At 38.7% G+C, this 23,994-nt stretch overlaps 1 pseudogene; it reads right to left on the bottom strand.

Annotated features, from left to right (window-relative positions):
• Positions 1 to 4,372: 4,372 nt before the first annotated feature.
• Positions 4,373 to 5,069, bottom strand: LOC114205595 (large ribosomal subunit protein uL1 pseudogene; annotated as a pseudogene).
• Positions 5,070 to 23,994: the final 18,925 nt, after the last annotated feature.

The following is a 23,994-nucleotide window of genomic DNA, read 5'->3' on the forward strand; positions in this document are numbered from 1 at the left end:
TCTGTAGTCTCTGTACAAGTCTTATATTAGCAAACACTGGGTTCTTAACATTACAGCCAGGTTTAAAGAGACTGAGAATTGTTAAGTATACTGGATTTAAATTAAAAAGTGAGAGAAACTGAGAATTTGGTTGGTTGCTGGTGGAAATGTCCAGTTGTGCCTGAAGTTCAAGCTTGAGGAAGGCAGCAATTGTTACCTTCCCTGAGAATGACTAAAAAAACCCCAAAGGTCCTTGTTGGGAAAGACAACAGTATTTATATAAAGGGCCCCTGGTCTCAAGAGGCCAGAGCCTGTTTTCTGAACACCGTAGGCATAGCTTTGACTGGAAAAATATTTTAAAGCACAATGGCCAGTGAAGAAAGTGACTGGTGGAAATCATGCAACAGGAAACATTTGTGGTAGGTCACGCCGTAGTTCACACCTGAAGCCTATATTGTTTAATGTCCACTCCTGCTCAATTACTATATGATTCTAACATCTCCAAAATCCCTTTTTACAAAAAAAAGTAGACAGAAACACGAATAGACATTTTTCCAAAGAAGATATACACATGGCCAGTAGTTACATAAAAAGGTGCTCAACATCACTAATTATCAGGGAAATGCAAATCAAAACCACAAAGAGATATTATTTTACACCTGGTTAAAATGGTTATTATCAAAAAGACAAGAGATAAGTGTCGGCGAGAATATGGAGAAAAGGGAAACCATGTGCACTATTAGTGGGAATGTAAATTGGTGCAGCCGCTATAGAAAACAGTGTGGTGGTTTTTCAAAAAATTAAAATAGAACCACCATATGATCCAGCAATTTCACCTCTGGGTATTTATGGGAAGAAAATAAAATCATTATCTTGAAAAGAAGTCAGCATCCCCATATTTAGTGCAACATTATTTATAATAGCCAAGACCTGGAAACAAACTCAGTGTCCATCAACAGATGAATGGATAAAGAAAATGTGGTATATATAGACAATGGAATATTATTCAGCCATAAAAAATAAGGAAATCCTGCAGCATTGACAACAACATGGATTGACCTTGAGGGCATTATGCTAAGTGAAATAAGTCAGACAGAGTAAGACAAATACTGTATGATCTCACTTTATATGTATGTAGAATAAAAAAAAACTCACCCAAAAAATAAACTCATAGATACAGAGAACAGATTGGTGGTTGCCAGAGGTAGGGGTGGAGAGTAGGTGAAGTAGTCAAATGTTACAAACTTCCAGTTATAAGATAAATAAGCTCTGGGGATCTAATGTACAACATGGTAATTACAGTTAACAATACTGTATTGGGTACTTGAAAGTTGCCAAAAGAGTAGATCTTAAAAGTTCTCATCACAAGAAAAAAATTATAACTGTGTGAGGTGACAGATGTTAACTGAACTTACTGTGGCAGTCATTTCACAATACATACATCTGTCAAATCATATTGTACACCTTAAGTTTATGCAATGTTATATGTCAATTGTATCCCAATAAAAAGTTAAATCATGAGTCTCATATAAATATAAACACATATCAAAGGTTTTATTTATCTGATTAATTAATGAGGGAATCAGTATGATATCATAACTGTTTCAAGAGAAAAAAATGCAGATATAAACATTGAGGAGTTGTGAGATGAATTTATAGAGAGATGCAAAGTTAGTCCATATCCAAAGGACAATAATCAGCTGCATCTCCCCTGGACACAGTTCATTTGCATTTGTATAGACAAAAACATTTGCATTACAGTCCATTTTCTATAACTTAAAAAGAGCTGAAAAATACTCAAACACAATGAAAGGTGAAGATAATCTCCAAGAGCATGCTAGTTCGGTCTTCTAGTAATTTTTTTTAAAACCATTGTAAAGTTTTTCACAATTTTTGCTGACCAATATTATGTGCCAAGAAGTATGAATAATTTACTTATGTGACATATAACATATAAGGGGAGGAGTGATAGAAAATAAAGTTTGAGATTTTTGGTAGGGCTAGGTCATGAGGGACCTTTAATATCATGTTTAATCTTAATTTTCATCCTGAGGGTGGGGATGGAGGGGGTCCTTAACATTGGGTCCCCCCAACGGAGGGACCATTGAAGTGATGTAGAGGGCTTTACCACACTGTACTTGCCTTTTATTATTGAAACCACGATTTCTGCCTTAAAAGATATATTTCTAGTAGAGTATTTTAGGTCAGTTGTGAAGTTCTCTTGGGTTCAGCATTTTTATGAAGTGAAATGGAGAATCAAGCGGCCATCTGCAAGGGTGCTTGGTGTAGGAAGCACATCAACACACCCAATGTTTAACCCATCTTTGATCTTAAAAAAAAAAACAAAACCAAAATGCTTTATATGAGTTATGTGTTACCATGTAACAAATCACCCCAAAACTTAGTGGCTTAAAACAGCAATAAATATTTATTATCTTACTCTTTCTGTGGGTCAGGAATTCAGGAGTAATTTAGCTTGGCTTCTTTGGCTTGGGGTCTCTCATGAGATTGAGATTGTCATGATGTTTGCTGGTTCTGTAGTTAATGTGATGCTTGACTAGAACTGGCATATATACTTCCAAAGTGGCTTACTCATAAGGCTGGCAAGTTGGTTGTTACTGTGAGGCCTCAGTTCCTCCCCACATGGGCTTTTCCACAGAGCTGCTTGCATGTCCTCATGACGTGCCTCTGACTTCTCCCTAAGAGAGTAATCCAAGATAGAAAGAGAGCCAGATAGAAGCCATCCTTGTGATGATTTAGGCTTAGAATTAACATGGCATTACTTCTAGCACATGCTATTTATTAGAAGAAAATCACCAAGTTCAGCCCACATGCAAATGGTAGAGAATTACGCTCTGATTTTTGAAGGGAGGAGTTTCAGTGAAATTACTAACACATTTTAAACCCACCACATGTATAATTAGCCTTAACTCATCCATTACCAGTTATTTATATTAACATAGTTGTATCAAAAGTACGCTCACCTGCCTTCTGATTAATTCCTATTTGAGCAAGAATACAGGTTGCTATTTTAAATTGCTCTCCACTTCATGACCACTATGGGTTGACAAAGTTACAGTACCTATGTTTGTGTACTATACCGATTCAGTTTGTGTTACTGTACTGATATCTCTATACTGTGTGTGTATATATATCAGTGTGCAGGAACAGGCCACCCCCTTTATGGAAATGACAGGCTTCTTGACATCAAGCTGAATTTAAAGTGCACTGGAGGTTTTCAACTGCACTCACCCATCTTTGCACACTAAACTCCCAGAAAATCTACCAAATCTACAGACTTGTCTTTTTTTCATTTCATATTAAAACAATTGTTGTCATATAATGTGTAGTATATATCCCTGTAAGTTACTAAAATGAACATACTTGGATTTCGATGTTCATCTCTGGATGCCCAAGTAGCTTCTGTTTTGGTTAATTGTTGATTTTGCATTTTAACCAGCTCTCTGCTGACCTTTTATATGGAACTTGTACAGTTTTGTTTTTGATGTCCTATTAACTTTACAGTCAAAATACTCTTTTGGAGAGAAGTTACATTTATTTAATATTCAGGGTTGTTGCAAGAAGGGGGCAGAAAATTACCCTGTACTTGTTCTTGGGGGAGTGTAGCCAGTCGATATTACCCATTGTTTTACCTCTTGTGTGGGGCCCTGATGACAGGTCCCTACGAGCATGTTGACAGCAGTTTCCTGCTAAGAAACAGCCCCTTTACCATATGTTGATTGTTGTCCAAGGACATTTCACAAGCAGGAAGTTTTAACAGTTCAGGGTGATTCTAATTATCTGAAGGTAGATGGTAAAATTTTCAATCTAGTCAGTAAAACAAAAATCTATCTTAATTCATCTTATTAAAACACACAGAATCAATAATTAATTTCAGAGAAGGAAGATGTAGAGAGAGTGGTTGTTTAGAAATTTAAGAAAGAATAGCTGGCCATCTTCTAGACTTGGGAATTAGGACCTGAGAGGGAGAGGACATATTTGGATCCCAGGTCTTGGTTGAGTTTGTCTCCGACCTGCCTTTGCATTTTCTAGATAGTGCTAACCTAATCTGACCTGCCATGACCAGAAAAACAGGAGTGGTTCGGTATGTCCACTGTTAAAATTTTAGCAAGAAACTTTGTTTAATAATTTTTTCAAATGCTGATATAGTGATTAGGTGTAATGTTGATTGATTAAATTCTACAAAGCAATGGAAATGACACTGAAATGTCCTTGAGCTTCCCTATCTGGAAAATAAGCAATGGTGTGATGGTAATCACGTTGTACTCCTTGCCTTTGTACTCACAAGCAAGCATGCTCATTGAGGTATATTATTAAATGTACTTCCAGTTTGATAAATAAGTTCTGATGTAGGGTTTTGATTTTTTTTTTTTTTTTTTTTTTTTTAAGGGTAGCACTAGGATTTATTGAACTGTGCCTTAGTACAGGCGCTGGGGCTTGCCCATGGTGCTCTTGATGTATAAAGCCCGGATGTTCTGCCAATTCTTCTTGAGCAAGGACACCAGGAAATTGACCGCTAAGTGGATGTTGTACACAAGCTCGTCATCTGTCATCTTCACATGGCCAACAGCCACTGCCAGACACAGCACCTTCTTCATCTGGAATTTGATGGTGGACTTCACTTCATCGACTTTGGCCACCATGTTTTCATTGTGGGTCAGCAAGGAAGGGAACTTGCCAGCCTTATTCAGGCCTGGGCCCAGGATTCATGGGATCTGCTTGATCAGAGATTCTGAAGCCAAAAAGGCATCATACTTCTTGGCCAACTTCTTGACTAATTTCTTATTCTTGCTGAGTTTTTTCAGTGCCTCAATATCCATGTGGGGAATATCCACTGCCTTGGCCTCATCACAGTGCTGCTGATCCCCCAAAACATATACGGAGAACCTGGGGCGGGGAGTGGACTTAAGCCTGACGGTGCCCGAGAAGCGTTTGTCCTTCTGAAGGTCATAGTTCTTCAGACTGATCTGCAGCTCCACCGTCTCCAAAAACTTCCGGCGCTTGCGCTGGTTCCCGTGCAGGACTTCCCGCACTGCCTCGCCAGGGTGTAGTGGGAGACTGCTGCTCATGGTTCTTCGCGCCGCAGTAACCGGAAAAGAGCGGGTTTTGATTTTTAAAAATTTATTTATTACTGTGTATTTCAAAAACTTAACACTTAACCTCCGCCTTTATTTATGACCTCATTTAGACATGAATCTAAGCAGATATGGCCCTGCCAATGATTTTGTATCTTTCTGTTGTCATTGTTGATGGTATTTGGAGAGAAGAAGATGCTGAATGGAAGCATGTGTTTATTAACTATATGATTTTTTGTGAGCCTTGTGCATTAACATGTCTGATGCTACCTTCTGTTTCTTGAGAGGTCCTGAGAAACCCCAACCTCATAATAAAACATGTCTCCCTAAATGCTCTCTGAAATACCCCTATATTACTTATTCTTTAAATGTCTTTTATTTTATCACTGATTGAGACATTTAGATATCCAGGTAATGCACAACAGTTTTTCAGTTTATCTGATTAATCCAGGATTAACCAGGTATTTAAGAAAACAGGATTTGAAACACCAGCTTTCAGTGTAGAAGAAGGGGTGATAAATCAATATCATATGATTTACTTTTAAATGATTTGATTTTGAAGGACCCAAGACTTCAGAGTTCTAGCACTAGCTCTTTCCACCATTTGGGGGGTGAAATGCTGGTGGATATTATGTTGAATAGATTGGGGAATGTTTTTTGAGCAGGCCACTCTGCCTAGAACACTCACATTTCAATCTTTGCATGGAAGTTCATGGATGGTGATATTCTAGGTCGTCAAACCATATAGATCAGCCATTGTAGGCATAGAGAAAGGCTAAACCACATTTTGTTTATCCATTTACCAATTGATGTATTTTTTTCCAGTTTTAGTTTCTTATGAATAAGGCTATTGTGGACATTTTAAATAAAATCTTTCTTGCCTTTTATTTTCATTGTGGCAAATTTTAGCCATATACAAAAGTAGACAAAACAGTATAATGAATCCTTATGTGCCCATTATCCAGGTTTGAGAATTGTTAAATTAATGGCCAATCTTGGTTCTCCTTACCCCACTCACTTTTCCCAAAATTGTATTATTTTAAAGCAAATATCTGATGTTATATCAATCCATCCATAAATATTTCAGTAACTATCTCCAAAAGATAAGCCCCTCTTTTAAAAAACTTAACTAAAATACCATTGGCATACTGGAAAATAGCATTGACTCCTTCAGTTCCTATATCTAAATCTAAATTGGACAGCCTCAGTGTTCACATTGATGATTTTCATGTATCATAAATTTTAAAGTTTAAATTAGCAAATATGTTCCACATATTATACTTGATTAGGATAATCTATGTCTCTTTTAAACCTCATCTCTAGTCTGTCTATCTTTCTCTTTTTTAGCATTCATTTGCTGAAGGAACTGGGTCGTTTCTCCTGTGGTTTCCTATAGTCTGGCTTTTGCTGATTGCATTCTCATGTTGCAGTTTAACCTGTTTTTATGGCCCCTGTATTTTCTGTCATTGGTAGTTGGATCCAGAGGCTTGATCAGAGTCAAGTTTCATTTCTTTATCTTTTTTTTGCAAAAACACTTCAGAGGGGGTGTTGTTCTCCCTTCTGGAGGTACACAATGCATGGTTTTCTCTCTTTTGGGGGATATCAGCTACCTTAACCCTCATTCATATCTCCTCAGTTCATTAGGAGTTGCAACATGAGGCTATCCTGGTGCTTCATAGCTGCTTCTACTTCAGTTAAGGGAAACTCCCCTCCTCATCTACTGTTTCAGTGACCCAGTGGTACAGTTGGTACAAGAAAGCAAGAATGAATGCTTCTTTTTTTCCCCTTCGCTTACCAGTTTTCAAAAGAGTGAGCCGGTTCCCTACCATCCTCCAAAGGTGACCATCTTTTTTATTTACATCTTTTTGAAAATAGCATTATGGATTAAAATTTAGTCACATTTGATGCAATTCCATTTTAATATTAGCTACATGTATACTAACTTACATTATTACTCCACATCCATTTCTGTGTCCTCAGAGTAGCTGAGCTTCCCTTGCTAAGATGGAGAAAGAATCATGCAACAAATTGGAGATGAGGTGGAGGAGGCAATGAGACAGAATATCCTGATCTATTGGCAAATCAAAACTGATCTGGAGCACAAGAGAACATTTCAGTGGGATAGAACTGTTTTATATCTTGATTGTGGCTGCATTTATAAAAGTCCTAGAACTGTACATTTAAAAAGGTGAATACTCTGTATATGAATTTTACCTAAAAGAAAATCATAATTCTAACTTGCTTTTATAAATATATTCATACTAATATATATTTTTCTTCTCTATTTTTAAATTATTTGTAGTGGCTTAGTAAAAAATTATTAAAATGCTTGAATTTGGGGGCACCTGGGTGGCTCTGTCGGTTAAGTGTTGGCCTTTGGCTTGGGTCATGATCCCAGACTGCATTGGGCTCCCTGCTCAGCGGGGAGTCTGTTTCTCCCTCTCCCTCTGCCCCTCCAACACCCTCCCCCGTGCTCTCTCTCTCTCACATCCTCTCTCTTAAATAAATACATACATACATACATGCATACATACATACATACATATATAAAATCTTTCAAAAATGCTTGAATTTGGGAAAAACTACATCCATAACTCTAACTTCATTATGGTGACTTTATGTTCAATTTTTTTTTAAAGATTTTATTTATTTGAGAGAGAGAGAGAGAGCACGAGCAGGGTGGAAGGGCAGAGGGAGAAGCAGACTCCCCGCTAAGCAGGGAGCCCGATGCGGGACTTGATCCCGGGGTGCTGGGATCATGACCTGAGCTGAAGGCAGGTGCTTAACTGACTGAACCACCCAGGGGCACTTGTTTTTTTAATAATGTGAAAATTTGAATTAGGTAAAGTTCAATAGTTCTCAATCTTTGTTACACATTAGAATCACCTGGGAACTTTTAAAATCCTGGTGTCTGGAATGTCCGAGAGTGGGAGCCAGGCATCAGTATTTAAATTTTCTCCCTGGTAATTCCAATGGGCAGCCAACTTTGAGAACTAACGATATGGGTGGGGTCTTCACTGGTTTTTAACGTGGATACATATGGAATCACTTGGGGACCTTTGAAAGAGAGTACTGTCTGGCCTGCTTCTCCTCTAGTTTTAAGTGGTCCAGGTTGTGGCCTGAGCATTAGGATTTTTAAAAGTTCCCCAGGTGATTCTATTATGCATTCAAAGTGGAGAACCTCTATTTTATAGAGTGTGACCTCAAAAGCTGTGTAGGGCTAGCTATTCCCCTGCCACTTCTTTGAGACTGCAGTTCTCAAAGTGTGCTCCTCAGACCAACAGCATCATTATTACCTGGAAAAGTGTTCTCAAAACTCATCCCAGATTTACTGAATAAGAAACTCAGAGGATGTGACCCAGAAATCTGTATGTTTCAAGTCCCCCAAATGATTGTGATACACAGTACAGTTTGTGAAGCATTGCCCAGGGAATTTGGTGGCCATTCCTTAATTATTGGCTGTGGAGATGGGCTCTCTTACTGCTAAAACCTGCAGGAAGCTCCTCGTGGATTTGGCCATTCTAGCATCTGAACCTCAGGTCAGAGAGACATTATTTTAATAAATTTGATTGCTCTTTTGACCAAGTGGTACTATGAATGGGGTGGGGCTCTAAGAATGGTTACTGTATTCAGACAGAGTTATTTAGCAAACTGGAAAATATGAACAATAGCATCTTTTAGATGCACCCAATTACACTGCATTGCTATTAACATGGCCTAGTTTTCTGTGATTCTGTTTTAGAATTTGCAGGTCTTCCTTTGTTGCTTCTGCTTTGATTTAAAAAAAAAAAGAGGCAAAGCGTATCTTGAAAGAGAACTACATTTATAATAGAAAGTCCAGGGACTTCAGTGATTCCTCATCACAATGTCTTCTATTTTAACATAGCCCCAATTTTTGATTTTATTGTAACAAGACTTCATAGAAATTTTAAAAAGACAATTTGCCCCAACTGCATTTTATCCTGATTTAGAAAAATCTAAACACATATACCTTAAAAAAAACCAGTAGTATATGGAAGAGTTTTATTCTGTGTATGGGTGGGATGAGGCATGGTTCCAATCATCTTAAATCTATGATTTGGAGTGGTGGTGGAAACCGGTAACCTTGAAGTGGACCTATCTTATGGTTTGTCAATGATAGGCATAAAAGTAAAACTGACAATATTCTTCATAAATGAAACTAATTGAAGATCAAAAATTTGATTATCTCCAATGTTGTATGACACTTCACCTATTCCTCCAACAAAGAAAGATTTGCAGGTTCTAACACATACTCACACTTTACCTCTTTCTCTCCACCCAAATATTTTAATATTTAAAATATATAATTAACAGGATGGAGCAGTAAAACATTTCTTAAATGTAGCCCCAGCCACTTTGCTAAGTATGTATACTACCTATAGGTTTAGACTTGATGTTTGAATTGCCCTAACACAATTTCATTTCTTTTTTTTTTTAATTTTGTAAGACCTTATATTTTTAAAAGATTTTATTTATTTATTTTTCAGAGAGAGAGAGAGAGAGCACAAGCAGGGGGAGTGGCAGAGGCAGAAGCTGAATCCCTGTTGAGCAAGGAGCCCAATGCGGGACTCCATCCCAGGACCCTGGGATCATGACCTGAGCTGAAGGCAGACACTTAATTGACTGAGCCACCCAGGCATCCCTGTAAGATCTTATATTTTTGAGTGGTTTTGGATTCACAGCAAAATTAAGAAGGTACACAATTTCTCATGTACACTCTGCCCCCACACATGCACAGTCTCCCCCATTATCAACATCGCTCACAGAGTGGTACATTTGTTACAATTGATGAGTCTGTATGTATACATTATGATCACTTAAAGCCCATACTTTACATTATGGTTAACTCTTGCTGGTGTACATTCTATGGGTTTAGACAAATGTATAATGGCATGTACCCATCATTATGGTATCATACCTAGTATTTTCATTGCTAAAAATCCTCTGTACTTTGCCTATTCATCCCCCCCACCCATGCCATCCTTGGCACCCTGCACTCCCACCCACCAGCAACCACTGATCTTTTTATTGTCTCCATAGTTTTGCCTTTTCCATAATGTCATATGGTTGGGGTCATATAGTATGTAACCTTTCCTTCTTTTTTTTTTTTTATCATGTTATGTTAGTCACCATACAGTACATCATTAGTTTTTGATGTAGTGTTCCATGATTCATTGTTTGTTCATAACACCCAGTGCTCCATGCAATACATGCCCTCCTTAATACCCATCACTGGGCTAACCCATCCCCCCACCCCCTCCCCTCTAGAACCCTCAGTTTGTTTCTCAGAGTCCACAGTCTCTCATGGTTCGTCTCCCCCTCTGAATCCGCCCACCTTCATTTTTCCCTTCCTTCTCCTAATGTCCTCCACGCTATTTCTTATGTTCCACAAATAAGTGAAACCATATGATAATTGACTTTCTCTGCTTGACTTATTTCACTTAGCATAATCTCCTCCAGTCCCATCCATGTTGATGCAAAAGTTGGGTATTCATCCTTTCTGATGGCTAACTAGTATTCCATTGTATACATGGACCACATCTTTTTTTTTTTTTTTTAAAGATTTTATTTATTTGACAGAGAGAGACACAGCGAGAGAGGGAACACAAGCAGGGGGAGTGGGAGAGGGAGAAGCAGGCTTCCCGCCGAGCAGGGAGCCTGATGCGGGGCTTGATCCCAGAACCCTGGGATCATGACCTGAGCCGAAGGCAGACGCTTAATGACTGAGCCACCCAGGTGACCCCGCCTCTTTTTTTAAAGATTTTACTTATTTATTTTTTTTAAAGATTTTATTTATTTATTTGAGAGAGAGAGTGAGAGAGAGCACGAGAGGGAAGAGGGTCAGAGGGAGAAGCAGGCTCCCTGCTGAGCAGGGAGCCCGATGCGGGACTCGATCCCGGGACTCCAGGATCATGACCTGAGCCGAAGGCAGTAGCTTAACCAACTGAGCCACCCAGGCGCCCAAGATTTTACTTATTTTTTGACAGAGAGAGAGAACACAAGCAGGGGGAGTGGGAGAGGGAGAAGCAGGCTTCCCACGGAGCAGGGAGCCCGATGCAGGGATCGATCCTAGGACCCTGAGTTCATGACCTGAGCCTAAGGCAGACGCTTAACGACTGAGCCACCCAGGCACGCCTGGACCACATCTTCTTTATCCAGTTGTCTGTTAAAGCAACTCTTCCCACAGTTTGGCTATTGTGGACATTGCTCCTATGAACATTGGGGTGCATATGGCCCTTCTTTTCACTACATCTGTGTCTTTGGGGTAAATACCCAGGAGTGCAATTGCTGGATCATAGGGTAGCTCTATTTTTAATTTTTTGAGGAACTTCCACACTGTTTTCCAAAGTGGCTGTACCAACTTGCATCCCCACTAACAGTGTAAGAGGGTTCCTCTTTCTCCACAACCTCTCCAACATTTGTTGTTTCTTGCCTTGTCAATTTTTGCCATTCTAACTGGTATAAGGTAGTATCTCAATGTGGTTTTCATTTGAATTTCCCTGATGGCTAATGATGATGAACATTTTTTCATGTGTCTGTTAGCCATTTGTATGTCTTCTTTGGAGAAGTGTCTTCTCATATCTTCTGTCCATTTTTTGACTTGTTTTCTGGGTGTTGAGTTTGAGAAGTTCTTTATAGATCTTGGATATCAGCCTTTTGTTTGTAGTGTCATTTGCAAATATCGTCTCCCATTCCTTGGGCTGCCTCTTTGTTTTGTTGACTGTTTCCTTTGCTGTGCAGAAGATTTTTATCTTGACGAAGTCCCAAAAGTTCATTTTTACTTTTGTTTTCCTTGCCTTTGGAGATGTGTCTTGAAAGAAGTTGCTGTGGCCGATGTCGAAGAGATTGTTGCCTCTGTTCTCCTCTAGGATTTTGATGGATTCCTGTCTCACATTGAGGTCTTTCATCCATTTTGAGTTTATCTTTGTGTATGGTGTAAGAGAATGGTCCAGTTTCATCCTTCTGCATGTGGCTGTCCAATTTTCCCAGCACCATTTATTGAAGAGACTGTCTTTATTCCATTGCATATTTTTTTCTGCTTTGTCGAAGATTATTTGACCATAGAGTTGAGGATCCATTTCTGGGTTCTATTCTGTTCCATTGGTCTATATGTCTGTTTTTGTGCCAGTACCATGCTGTCTTCATGATCACTGCTTTGTAATATCGCTTGAAATCAGGCAATGTGATGCCCCCAGCTTTGGTTTTCTTTTTCAACATTTTCGTGGCAATTTGGGGTCTTTTCTGATTCCATACAAATTTTAGGATTGTTTGTTCCAGCACTTTGAAAAATGCCATTGGTATTTTGATAGGGATGGCGTTGAAGGTATAGATTACTCTGGGCAGCATAGACATTGTAACAATGTTTATTCTTCCAATCCATGAGCATGGAATGTTTTTCCATCTTTTGGTGTCTTCTTCAATTTCTTTCATGAGTGTTCTGTACTTCCTAAAGTATAGATCCTTTACCTCTTTGGTTAGGTTTATTCCAAGGTATCTTATGGTTTTTGGTGCTATTGTAAATGGAATTGATTCTCTAATTTCTCTTACAACAGTTACATTGTTAGTGTATAAGAAAGCATCTGATTTCTGTGCATTGATTTTGTATCCTGCCACATTACTGAATTGCTGCATGAGTTCTAGTAATTTGGGGGTGGAGTCTTTTGGGTTTTCCACATAAAGTATGATGTCATCTGTGAAGAGAGAGAGTTTGACTTCTTTGCCAATTTGACTACCTTTTATTTCTTTTTGTTGTCTGATTGCTGTTGCTAGGACTTCTAGTACGATGTTGAACAATAGTGGCAAGAGTGGGCATCCTTGTCATGTTCCTGATCTTAAGGGAAAGGCTCTCAGCTTTTCCCCATTGAGAATGATATTCGCTGTGGGTTTTTCATAGACAGATTTTATGAAATAGAGAAGTGTTCCCTCTATCCCTATACTCTGAAGAGTTTTAATCAGGAAAGGATGCTGTATTTTGTCAAATGCTTTTTCTGCATCAATTGAGAGGACCATATGGTTCTTCTCTCTCCTCTTATTAATGTGTTCTATCACATTGATTGATTTGCGAATGTTGAACCACCCTTGTACCCTAGGGATAAATCCCACTTGGTGGTGGTGGATGATTCCTTTTAATGTACTTTTGGCTTCTATTAGCTAGGATTTTGTTGAAAATTTTAGAATCCATATTCATCAGGGATATCAGTCTGAAATTCTTCTTTTTGATGGGGTCTTGCCTGGTTTGGGGATAAAGGTAATGCTGGCCTCATGGAATGAGTCTAGAAGCTTTCCTCTGTTTCTACTTTTGTTGCTGTTGTTGTAAAGACTTTATTTATTTATCTGATAGAGACACAGCGAGAGAGGGAATACAAACAGGGGGAGTGGGAGAGGAAGAAGCGGTCCCAGGACCCTGGGATCATGACCTGAGCTGAAGGCAGACACTCAATGACTGAGTCACCCATGCACCCCTCTTTCTATTTTTTGAAACAGCTTCAGGAGAATAAGTATTATTTCTTCTTTGAATGTTTGGTAGAATTCCCCAGGGAAGCCATCAGGCCCTGGACTCTTGTTTTTTGGGAGGGTTTTGATCACTGCTTCACACTCATTACTGGTTATTGGTCTATTCAGGTTGTCAATTTCTTCCTGTTTCAGTCTTGATAGTTTATAGGTTTCCAGGAAGGCATCCATTTCTTCCAGGTTGCTTAATTTGTTGGCATATAGTTGTTGATAAAAATTTCTAATAATTGTTTCTATTTCCTTGGTGTTAGTCATGATCTCTCTCCTTTCATTTCATAATTTTATTAATTTCGGTCCGTTCTCTTTTTTCTTGGATAAGTCTGGCCTGTGGTTTATCGATCTTATTAATTCTTTCAAAGAACCAGCTTCTAGTTTCATTGATCTGCTGTATTGTATTTCTGGTTTCTAATTCATTGATCTCTGCTCTAATATTAATTATTTCTCTTCTAATGTGTGGCTTAGGCATCATTTGTTGTTTTTTCTCCAGTTCTTTAAGGTGTAAAGTTAGTTGGTGAATTTGGGATTTTTCTATTTTTTTGAGTGAGGCTTGGATGGGTATCTGTTTCCCCTTTTAGGACCGCCTTTGCAGTATCCCATAGGTTTTGGACTAATGTGTTTTCATTGTTATTGGTTTCCATGAATTGTTTAAGTTTTTCTTTGATTTCCTGGTTGATCCAGACATTCTTAAGCAGAGTGTTCTTTAGCTTCCAAGTGTTTGAATTTCTTTCAATTTTTTTCTTGTGATTGAGTTCCAGTTTTAAAGCATTATGGTCTGTGAATATGCAGGGAATAATCTCAGTCTTTTGGTATCAGTTGAGACCTGATTTGTGACCAAATATGTGATCTATTCTGGAGAAATTTCCATGTGCGCTCGAGAAGAATGAGTATTCGGTTGTTTTAGGGTGGAATGTTCTGTATATATCTATGAGGTCCATCTGGTCCAGTGTGTCATTCAAAGCTCTTGTTCCTTTGTTGATTTTCTGCTTAGATGATCTGTCTATTGCTGAGAGTGGAGTATTGAGGTCCCCTACAATTAACATATATTTTTTAAGATTTTATTTATTTATTTGACAGAGAGAGACACAGCGAGAGAGTGAACACAAGCAGGGGGAATGGGAAAGGGAGAAGCAGGCTTCCCGCCGAGCAGGGAGTCTGATGCTGGGCTCAATCCCAGGACCCTGGGATCATGACCTGAGCTGAAGGCAGACGCTTAATGACTGAGCCACCCAGGCACCACCAATTAACATATTATTATAATATGTCTCTTTATTTTGGTTAACAGTTGGCTTATGTAGTTGGCTGTTCCCATGTTGGGGACATAGTTATTTACAATTGTTAGATCTTGTTGGATAGATGCTTTAAGAATGATACAGTGTCCTTCTGTGTTTCTAACTACAGTCTTTAGCTTAAAATCTAATTTGTCTGATATGAGAATTGCTACTCCAGCTTTCTTTTGAGGTCCATTGGCATGAAAGATGACTCTCCATCCCTTCACTTTCCGTCTGGATGTATCCTTAGGTTCAAAATGAGTCTCTTGTAGACAGCATATGGATGGGTCCTGTCTTTTTATCCAGTCTGCAACCCTGTGCCATTTTATGGGAGCATTTAGGCCATTTACATTGAGAATGATTATTGAAAGATATGAATTTATTGTCATTATGTTGCCTGTGAAGTCCTTGTTTCTATAGATTGTCTCTGTAAATTTCTGTTCTATATCACTCTTGGGGTCTTTCTCCTTTTATAGAACCCCCCCTTAATATTTCTTGCAGGGCTGGCTTAGTGGTCACATATTCTTTCAGTTTCTGCTGGTCCTGGAAGCTCTGTATCTCTCCATCCATTCTAAATGACAGCCTTGCTGGATAAACTATTCTTGGCTGCATGTTCTTCTCATTTAGTAGCCCGAATATGTCTTGCCAGCCCTTTCTGGCTTTCCAGGTTTCTGTGGATAGGTCTGAAATTATTCTGATGTTCCTCCCTCTGTATGTAAGGAATCTCTTCCCCCTAATTACCCTTAAGATGGTTTCCTTGGTTCTAAGATTTGCAAGTTTTACTATTACATGCCAGGGCATTGGTCTGTTCTTGATCTTGGGAGGGGTCCTCTCTGCCTCTAGGACATGAATGCTTGTTTCAGTCCCCAGATTAAGGAAGTTCTCAGCTACAATTTACTCAAATATATCTTCTAGTCCTCTCTCTCTCTCTCCACTCCTTCAGGGATCCCAATAATTCTGACATTGGGACGTTTCATGGCATCACTTATTTCTCTGATTCTATTTTCATGGATTTTGAGTCGTTTCTCCCAGGCCTCCTCGTGTTCCTTTTTTTCTATCAGTTTGTCTTCTAGATCACTAATTATTTCTTCTGCCTCACTTACCCTAGCTGTTAGAATATCTAGATTAGATTGGATCTCATTGATAACATTTTTAAGTTCTGCCAGATCAGCTCTCATTTCTGCCTTTAGAGACTCTGTGTTGCCATTAATCGATTTCTCCATTCTAGCTATTGTCTTCATAACTGTTACCCTGAAGTCTATTTCCAACATCTTGCTTATATCTATATGCATTTGTAAATCTGTGGCAGAAGTCAGTCTCTGAGTCTTTCCAATTTGGGGGTTCCTCCTCTTAGTCATTCTGTTGAGGGGTGGTGGAGGGAATGTACAGAGTCCAAATTATTGACCATAACCAAGCAAGATGCACTTGTTTTATAGGGATCTTAGGGTTGTTGGCCTCTTGTTCTCCCAGCCTGTCTTCTGGAGGAGGGGCCTGCTGTGCTGTTACTTAGGCAACCCTGTTTGGGCAGAGTTGCCCTGCCCCCTGTGGGGGGATGGGCTCAGTGAAAACCAGTTTTGGGGGGCTTTTGTACTCTGGTGGCTTTCCCTGGCAGCTTTCCCTGTCTTTTCCAAGAGTCAGAGCAGAAGTGACTGTTTCCAAACCTCTGCCTCAGAACAGAATGATCTCAGTCTGTTCTTCAGTGAGCTCTCCACACCACACTGTCTCCTTTTCTGTATGTGCTGCTAAAACTACAGCATCCTGGGTTGTGCGCCCCTCAGCAGGGCTCCCAGCCCTCGCTTCCAGGTCCAGGTACATCTCTGCCCCTTGTGCTTCTAAAACCACCAGCTGCCCTCAGTCGCATGCGCAGCCCCGCAGCTCCAGGTTTCAGTCCTGGGGGCTGCCCTAAAGTCCTTTCCCCACTGCTACCAGTCTGTGAGTCTGTGCCCTGTCCCCAGCTCGGGAGGCTTTTGCGCTCCTTTGTTATTTCCTGGCTTAAGCGCTTATGGCAGCTCCCTCCCCCTTCTGTTTATCTTCCGATATCTGCCGGCAGAATCACGGCTCCCCGCTTCATACCTCGAAACCAACCACCTGCGATATTGTTTGTGGAGATCCAGATATATCTTCTTACATCTCAGGCTGATTTCATGGGTTGTTCAGAGTGGTCTGGTAGATATCCAGCTCAATTCAGGGGACTGCTTGAAATAGGGCCCCCTACTCCTCTGCCATCTTTGCCCCTAGTATGTAACCTTTCATATTAGTTTCTTTCACTTAGTAATATACATTTAAATTTCCTTCATGTCTTTTCTGGCTTGATCTTTTTAGCACTGAATAATATTCCATTGTCTGGGTGGACCACATTTTATCCACACATCTACTGAAGGACATCTTAATTGCTTTTACATTTCAGTAATTATGAATAAGCTGCTATAAACATCTGTGTGCAGGTTTTAGTGTTGACATAAATTTTCAGCTCCTTTGGGTACCAAAGAGTGAGATTGGTGGATCAGATGTTTAGTTTAGTAAGAAACTGCCAAGCTATCTTCCAAAGTAGCAGTATTGTTTTGCATTCCTACCAGCAATGAATAAGAGTTTTTGTTGCTCCACATCTTTGCAAACATTAGATGTTGTCAGTGTTCCACATTTTGGCCATTGTAATAGGTTTGTAGTGGTATCTCATTGTTGTTTATATTTTTAATTTTGTTTGTTCATTTGTTTTGTGTTTTATATTCCACATGTAAGTGAAATCATATGGTGTTTGTCTTTCTCTTTCTGACTTACTCAGTTAGCATAATACCCTCTATGTCCATTCATGTTGCTGCAAATGGCAAGATTTCATCCTTTTTAATGGCTGAATAATATTCCATTGCATATGTATACCACATCTTCTTTATCAATTCATCTATCAATGGACACTGGGTTGCTTCCATGGTTTGGCTATTGTAAATAATGCTGCAATAAACATAGGGGTGCATACATTTTTTTGAATTAGTGTTTTCATTTTTTTTTCAGGTAAATACCCAGAGGTGGAATTACTGGATGATATGGGTTTCTATCTTTACTTTTTTGAGGCAACTCGATACTGTTTTCCACAGTGGCTGTACTATTTACATTCCCACCAAGAGTGCATAAAGGTTCCTTTCTCTCCACATCCTAACCAACACTTGTTATTTCTTGTTTTTTGATAGTAGCCATTTCAACTGATATGAAGTGATATCACATTGATTTGCATTTCCCTGATGATTAATGATGCTGAGAATATTTTGATGTGTCTGTTGGCCATCTGTATGTCCTCTTTGGAAAACTGCCTATTCAGGTCCTCTGCCCATTTTTTTTGTGTGTGTTGATTTGTATAAGTCTTTATATATTTTGGATATGAATCCCTTAACACATATAATTTTCCTTCAGTAGATTGCCTTTTCATTTTGTTGATGGTTTCTTTTGCTGTTCAAATGCTTTGATTTTGGTGTGATCTCAATAGTTTATTCTTTCTTTTGTTTCCCTTGCCTGAAGAGACCTATCTAGAAAAATGTTGCTAAGGCTGATGTCCACGAGGTTACTGCCTATGTTTTCCTTTAGGAGTTTTATTGTTTCAGGTCTCACATTTAGGTCTTTACTCCATTTCAAATTTATTTTTGTGTGTGATGCAAGAATGTGATATTTCATTCTTTTGCATGTAGCTGTCTGTCTAGCTTTTCCAAAACATTTATTGATGGGACATCCCCCCATTGTATATTGTTGCCTCCTTTGTCATAGATTAATTGACCATATAAGGATGCGTTTATTTCTGGGCTTCTTATCTAGTTCTATTGATCTATGTGTTTGTTTTCATGCCAGTACCATGCTGTTTTGATTAATGTAGCTTTGCAGTGTATCTTGATATCTGGGATTGCGATACTCCAATTGCTTTGGCTATTTGGGGTCTTTTGTGGGTCCATATAAATTTTAGGATTTTTTTTTTAGTTCTGTGAAAAATACTATTGGCATTTTGATAGGGATTGCCTTGATTATGTAGATTGCTTTGGGTGGCAAGGACATTTTAACAATATTAATTCTTCCAACTATGAGCATGGTATATCTTTCCATTTGTTTGTGTTGTCTTCAATTTCTTTCATCAGTATTTATAGTTTCTGAGTACAGCTCTTTCAACTTCTTGGTTAAATTAATTCTCAGGTAGTTTAGTCTTTTGATGCAATTATAAATGGGATTGTTTTCTCAATTTCTCTATCCATTACTTTGTTATTAGTATATAGAAAGCAACAGATTCCTGTATCTTAATTTTTTATCGTGCAACATTCCTAAATTCATTTATTATTCCAATAGTTTTTTTGTTGGATTCTTCAGGATTTTCTATATATTGTATCATTTCCTTTGCAAATAGTGACAGTTTTGCTTCTTTCCTACCAATTTGGATGCCTTTTATTTCTTGGAAGCTTGTCTGTTTCTAGGGATTTATCCATTTCTTCTAGGTAGTCCAATTTGTTGGTACATAATTTTTTGTAGAAGTCTCTTATAATTCTTTGTATTTCTGTGGTGTTAGTTGTAACTTCTACTCTTTCATTTCTGATTTTATTTTATTTCTCTCTCTCTCTCTTTTTTCTTGTTTAGTTTAACTAAAGGTTTATCAATTTTGTTTATCTTTTCAAAGAACCAGCTAATTTCATTGATCTTTTTTGTCTGTTTTCTTTTTCTTAGTTTCTCTTCCATTTATTTCCACTCTGTTCCTTATTTCTCCCATCTTTCTATTAACTTTGGACTTTCTTTTTCTTTTTCTATTTCCTTTAGATGTACAGTTAGATTGTTTACTTGAGATTTTTCTTGTTTCTTGAGGTAGGCCTGTATTGCTATAAACTTCCCTGTTAGAGCCGCTTTTGCTGCCTCCTAAAGATTTTTTTTTTTTTTTTGCTTCCTAAAGATTTTGAACTGTTGTGTTTCTACCTATGTATATAGCAGTTTGTATTAAGTTTATAGTCACTTAAATTTGAACACATTCTAAAAGGACTACATATTTACTCCCCTCTCCATGTTTTACATATATGGTATAATATTTTACATCTTTTTATTTTGTGTATCCCTTACCTAATTTTTGAAGATACAGTTGATTTTTTTTACTTTTATCTTTTAACCTTTGAACTAACACTGTAAGTGACTGATCTCCTACTTCTACTGTATGTTTGCTTTTACTCATGGAATTTTTTCCTTTCATAATTTTTTTTACTTCTTGTTCTGGTCTTCTTTTTCCACTTGAAGATGTCCTTTTTAATATTTCTTGTAAGGCTGCCTCAATGGCATCAAATTCCTTTAACTTTCATATATCTGGGAAACTCTTTATCTCTCTTTCAATTCTGAATGATAATCTTGCCAAGTAGAGTATTCTTTGTTATAGGTTTCTTCCTTTCACCACTTTTAATATATCATAGCAGTGCTTTCTGGCCTGCAAATTACTGTTGAAGAATCAGCTAATAGCCTTAAGGACTTTCCCTGTTTGCTTTGCTCTTGCTGCTTTTAAGATTCTCACTTTACCTTTAAACTTTGCCAATTAATTGTTATAAATCCTGTGCACCTCCTTGGGTTCATCTTGTGTTGGGCTTTTGTGCTTCCTGGATCTGGACATCTCTTTCCTTCTCCAAGTTAGGGAGGTTTTAGCTATTATTTCTTCATGTAGATTTTCTGCCTCTTTTTCTCTCTCTTCTCCTTCTGGGACTTCTATCATGGGACTGTTAGTATGCTTGGTGTTGCTCTAGAAGTCACTTAACTTATCCTCATTTTTTTGTATTCTTTTCTTTGCTGTTCAGTTTGGTCTTCCACTGTTTTCTGTCTTCTGGATCACTGATCTGTTGTTCTGCATCCTGTAATTGCTGCTGATTCCCTCTAGGGAGCTTTTCATTTCAGTTAGTATATTCTTCAGCTCTGACTGGTTCTTTTTTATATTTTCTATGTCTTTGTGGAATTTCTCACTGAGTTCATACACTCTTCTCTCAAGCCTGGTTTGTATCTTTATGAACATTACTTTGAACTCTTTATCAGGTAGGTTATCCCTGTTTTGTTGAGCTCTTTTTCTGGGGTTTGTTTTGTTCTTTCATTTGGAACACATTCCTCTGTCTTTACATTTTATCTTACTCTCTGTGTTTGTTTCTATGTATTGGGTAGGTCAGCTACATCTCCTACTCTTAAAAGTAGTGGCCTTATGTAGAAGGTGTCCTGGGGTGCCCCATTGCACTATCCCCCCTGGTCACCAGAACCAGGCACTCCAGGTGTGCCCCTGTGTGGACTGTATGTGCCCTTCTTTCCTGACTGGGTTACAACTGCTGCTGGTATTGTGGTTGTTGGGGATGCCCCGCAGCCTGGTTCTCAGCAATCACTGGCCACAACTGCTCTGAGTGCACTGGTGGGCCCACCAGTGGCTGCCTGAGAGGCCTACTTGTACCTACTGCAGGCATGCTGGTGGGTGGGGCTGGCTCTCAGTTCAGCTGGCTGCCATGAATTGCCATGACTGCTGTGGGTACACTGGTGGACAGGGCTTTTCTCCAGTGTGGCTGGCTGAGAGGTTGGACTATAACCACTGAGTCTGCATTGGTGGGTGGGGCTAGCTCCCTCCTTCCCCAAGGCAGGAGTTGCTCTGCAGGGGCATTGGTCCTGGCAGGGGCTGGCCACTAGATATGGTGGGGTGAGAGCCACTTGGGAGGGGTGCCTGCCAGGCAGGTGGATCCACAGGAGAATGCTGGGGTGGGGCAAGTAGTGCTAGCAAGGTTGATGGAGAGTTTCAGAATTGGCTCCCACAAGCTAGCTAGGCTGAAGGACAAAGAAAAATGGTATCCACTAGCACTTCTGTTCCCAGAGAAAGTTCCTGCAGATCTCTAACCCTCTGGCATATGTCCTAAAATTAGTCCATAAATCTTTTTAACTATTACCTAGGTTCTTCTCAAACTGCTCCTTCTGGGCTGGGTCTCAGACTGAGTGATACAGTGTTGGCTCTTGGAGAGCACAGATTCAGTTTCCTATAGATCTCTGGCTCTCCCTGAGTTAAACCCTGCTGATTTTTAAATCTCCAGAAGTTTAGTCCTGCTGATTTTCAAAGCCAGTCATTATGGGGTTTCCGGGGCCAGGGATGCCTGGTGTGAAGCTTGATCCCTTCACTGCTCCATGTTTGTGATATCCTTCCTGCATGTGGGTAGCCCTGCTGGGGGTTTGGTTTCCAACCTTGTCTCTTGACCCCTTCTACCCTTTTGATATGACCTACTCTTTATGATTTCAGCTATCTATGATCTGTTCAGCTAGTCTTTGTGTTTTCAGAGTGAGCTAAAATACATGCAGTTGTTACCTTGGCGTGTCCAAGGTAAACTCAGGATCATCCTACTCTACCATCTTCTACTCAGAAGCCCTTGTTTCGATTTTTTTGCATTTCATCTCAATCCTATTCACTTGTTTGTATATTAGTAACAATTATGTGGGAATAAAGGCTTTGAATAAGAGATTTGAGTGAATGAGCTGATGATTAAAAGGAGATTAAGATTTTGAATTATTACAGTGAAAAATTAAAAAAAAAGATTCTGAAATGTTAGAGAATGGTATTTAAATCCCCATGTTTCAAATAGTTTAATCTAAATTTTACCTTAAGGTAAATAAAGAGAAACTAAGTGGCAATTAGAGTACTTTATTAAAATAATTCTTGGTTTTGGGTGGCAGCTGAGATTAAGACATGGACTTGAATATTAAAAAAATCCTTGATTAGTGGAATGGAATGTAGGGATGGTGTCTGTGAGTCAGAATGAAAATCTTTCATGGTGAAAGTTTTTATTCTATTTACTTCTTATATTGAAAGGATGTTTTCCAAAGTTTTTTGGGGCTGTAATTTTTATTGAAATGAGTACTTTGTAGCAACTTCAGAATACCTTCTCTATGAGCAAGGCTCTAAAATTTGCTGTGCCAGCTGAAAGTTTTGAAGGGCCTGTAGGAAAATTCTCTTGGGCAGCTCAGGACTCTGGCACAGTGATGGGAATGTGACTGTGTAAATAGCAGGTACAGGATTAGCTAACTCTCCTGGGATGTGCAGAACTAAGCAGCCTACTTTTGTAAACATGGAAACCAGTTTAAAGAGAACCAAAGGGATATGGATTCTTTTATTGGAGCGAAAATAAGGTCTACTTAAAGTCTCTGCTTTGGGGGATGCAGATTTTTGCTTGAATTTAACTTTAGGCTTACTTTTCCTTCAGCATGCTGACCATGACCAAATAATTTAGATTTTTCACACTTCCTTTGTTGAGCTATGGAAATTTACAGTTATTGTAAAGAAGAAAGAGGTGTGTTTGTGGGGAAGTGTGTGACTGTGAGTATGGGTATGTGGGTGGGTATGTGGAATATGCAGTGTAGAGGATTTGAAAGGAAAGTGTGAAAAAGAAGAGAATAATAGGGGAATTTGAGAATTATGACTTTAATTTATTTAATCTCTTAGAACTTAATATAAATTAAATTTAGCTAAGGAGATCCATTTTTATGGAAAATCGTGTTCATTTATTTCACAATATTCCATCCTGGTCCTCAGGTTTTTTAACTTCAACTTTTAATCTTCATTTTTCATAAAGATAAACTCTGTGTGCCTTGTTTAATTTTTGTATGTATAAATTAGTCAGATAATACTATGGTGTATGAATGACTCTGCTGCCAAATGCATAGAGCTATGCTTGTAGGAAGGAAGCAGGGCTTGTTGGTGGGCTGTTTCATATCTATATGTCAAGAGGATTCCACATTGCATTCTTCTGGACTCTCTAAAACTAAGAACTGCATTTCTACCCTGTTTGCTGGCGAGATAATAAATTATGTTTACAAGATTGGGGCTGATTCTTTTGAAACACTTCTAACATTTTTAGGCCCTAATTTTTCCATTATCAGAGTATCCACCTTTTATTATACCAGTACTTTTGTGCCAGTGACACATAAACCAAAGCCAAAAAACAAAAAATAACAACAACAACACAACCATCTGAAAATAAACTCTTTTGACGTGTATTGGAAAACAAAAGAGACATGTCTTTCGTCATGTTTGATCCTCTGAAACACTTGGTTATCTGTTCTTGGCTATTCCAGTGGCCTACTACACATGTATTAGTTATCTGTTGCTGCAT

This window comes from Eumetopias jubatus, unplaced genomic scaffold, assembly GCF_037043125.1.
Source record: "Eumetopias jubatus isolate StellerSeaLion01/CBP00866 unplaced genomic scaffold, mEumJub1_p1.0 scaffold_1, whole genome shotgun sequence".
Taxonomy (NCBI): Eukaryota; Metazoa; Chordata; class Mammalia; order Carnivora; family Otariidae; genus Eumetopias; species Eumetopias jubatus.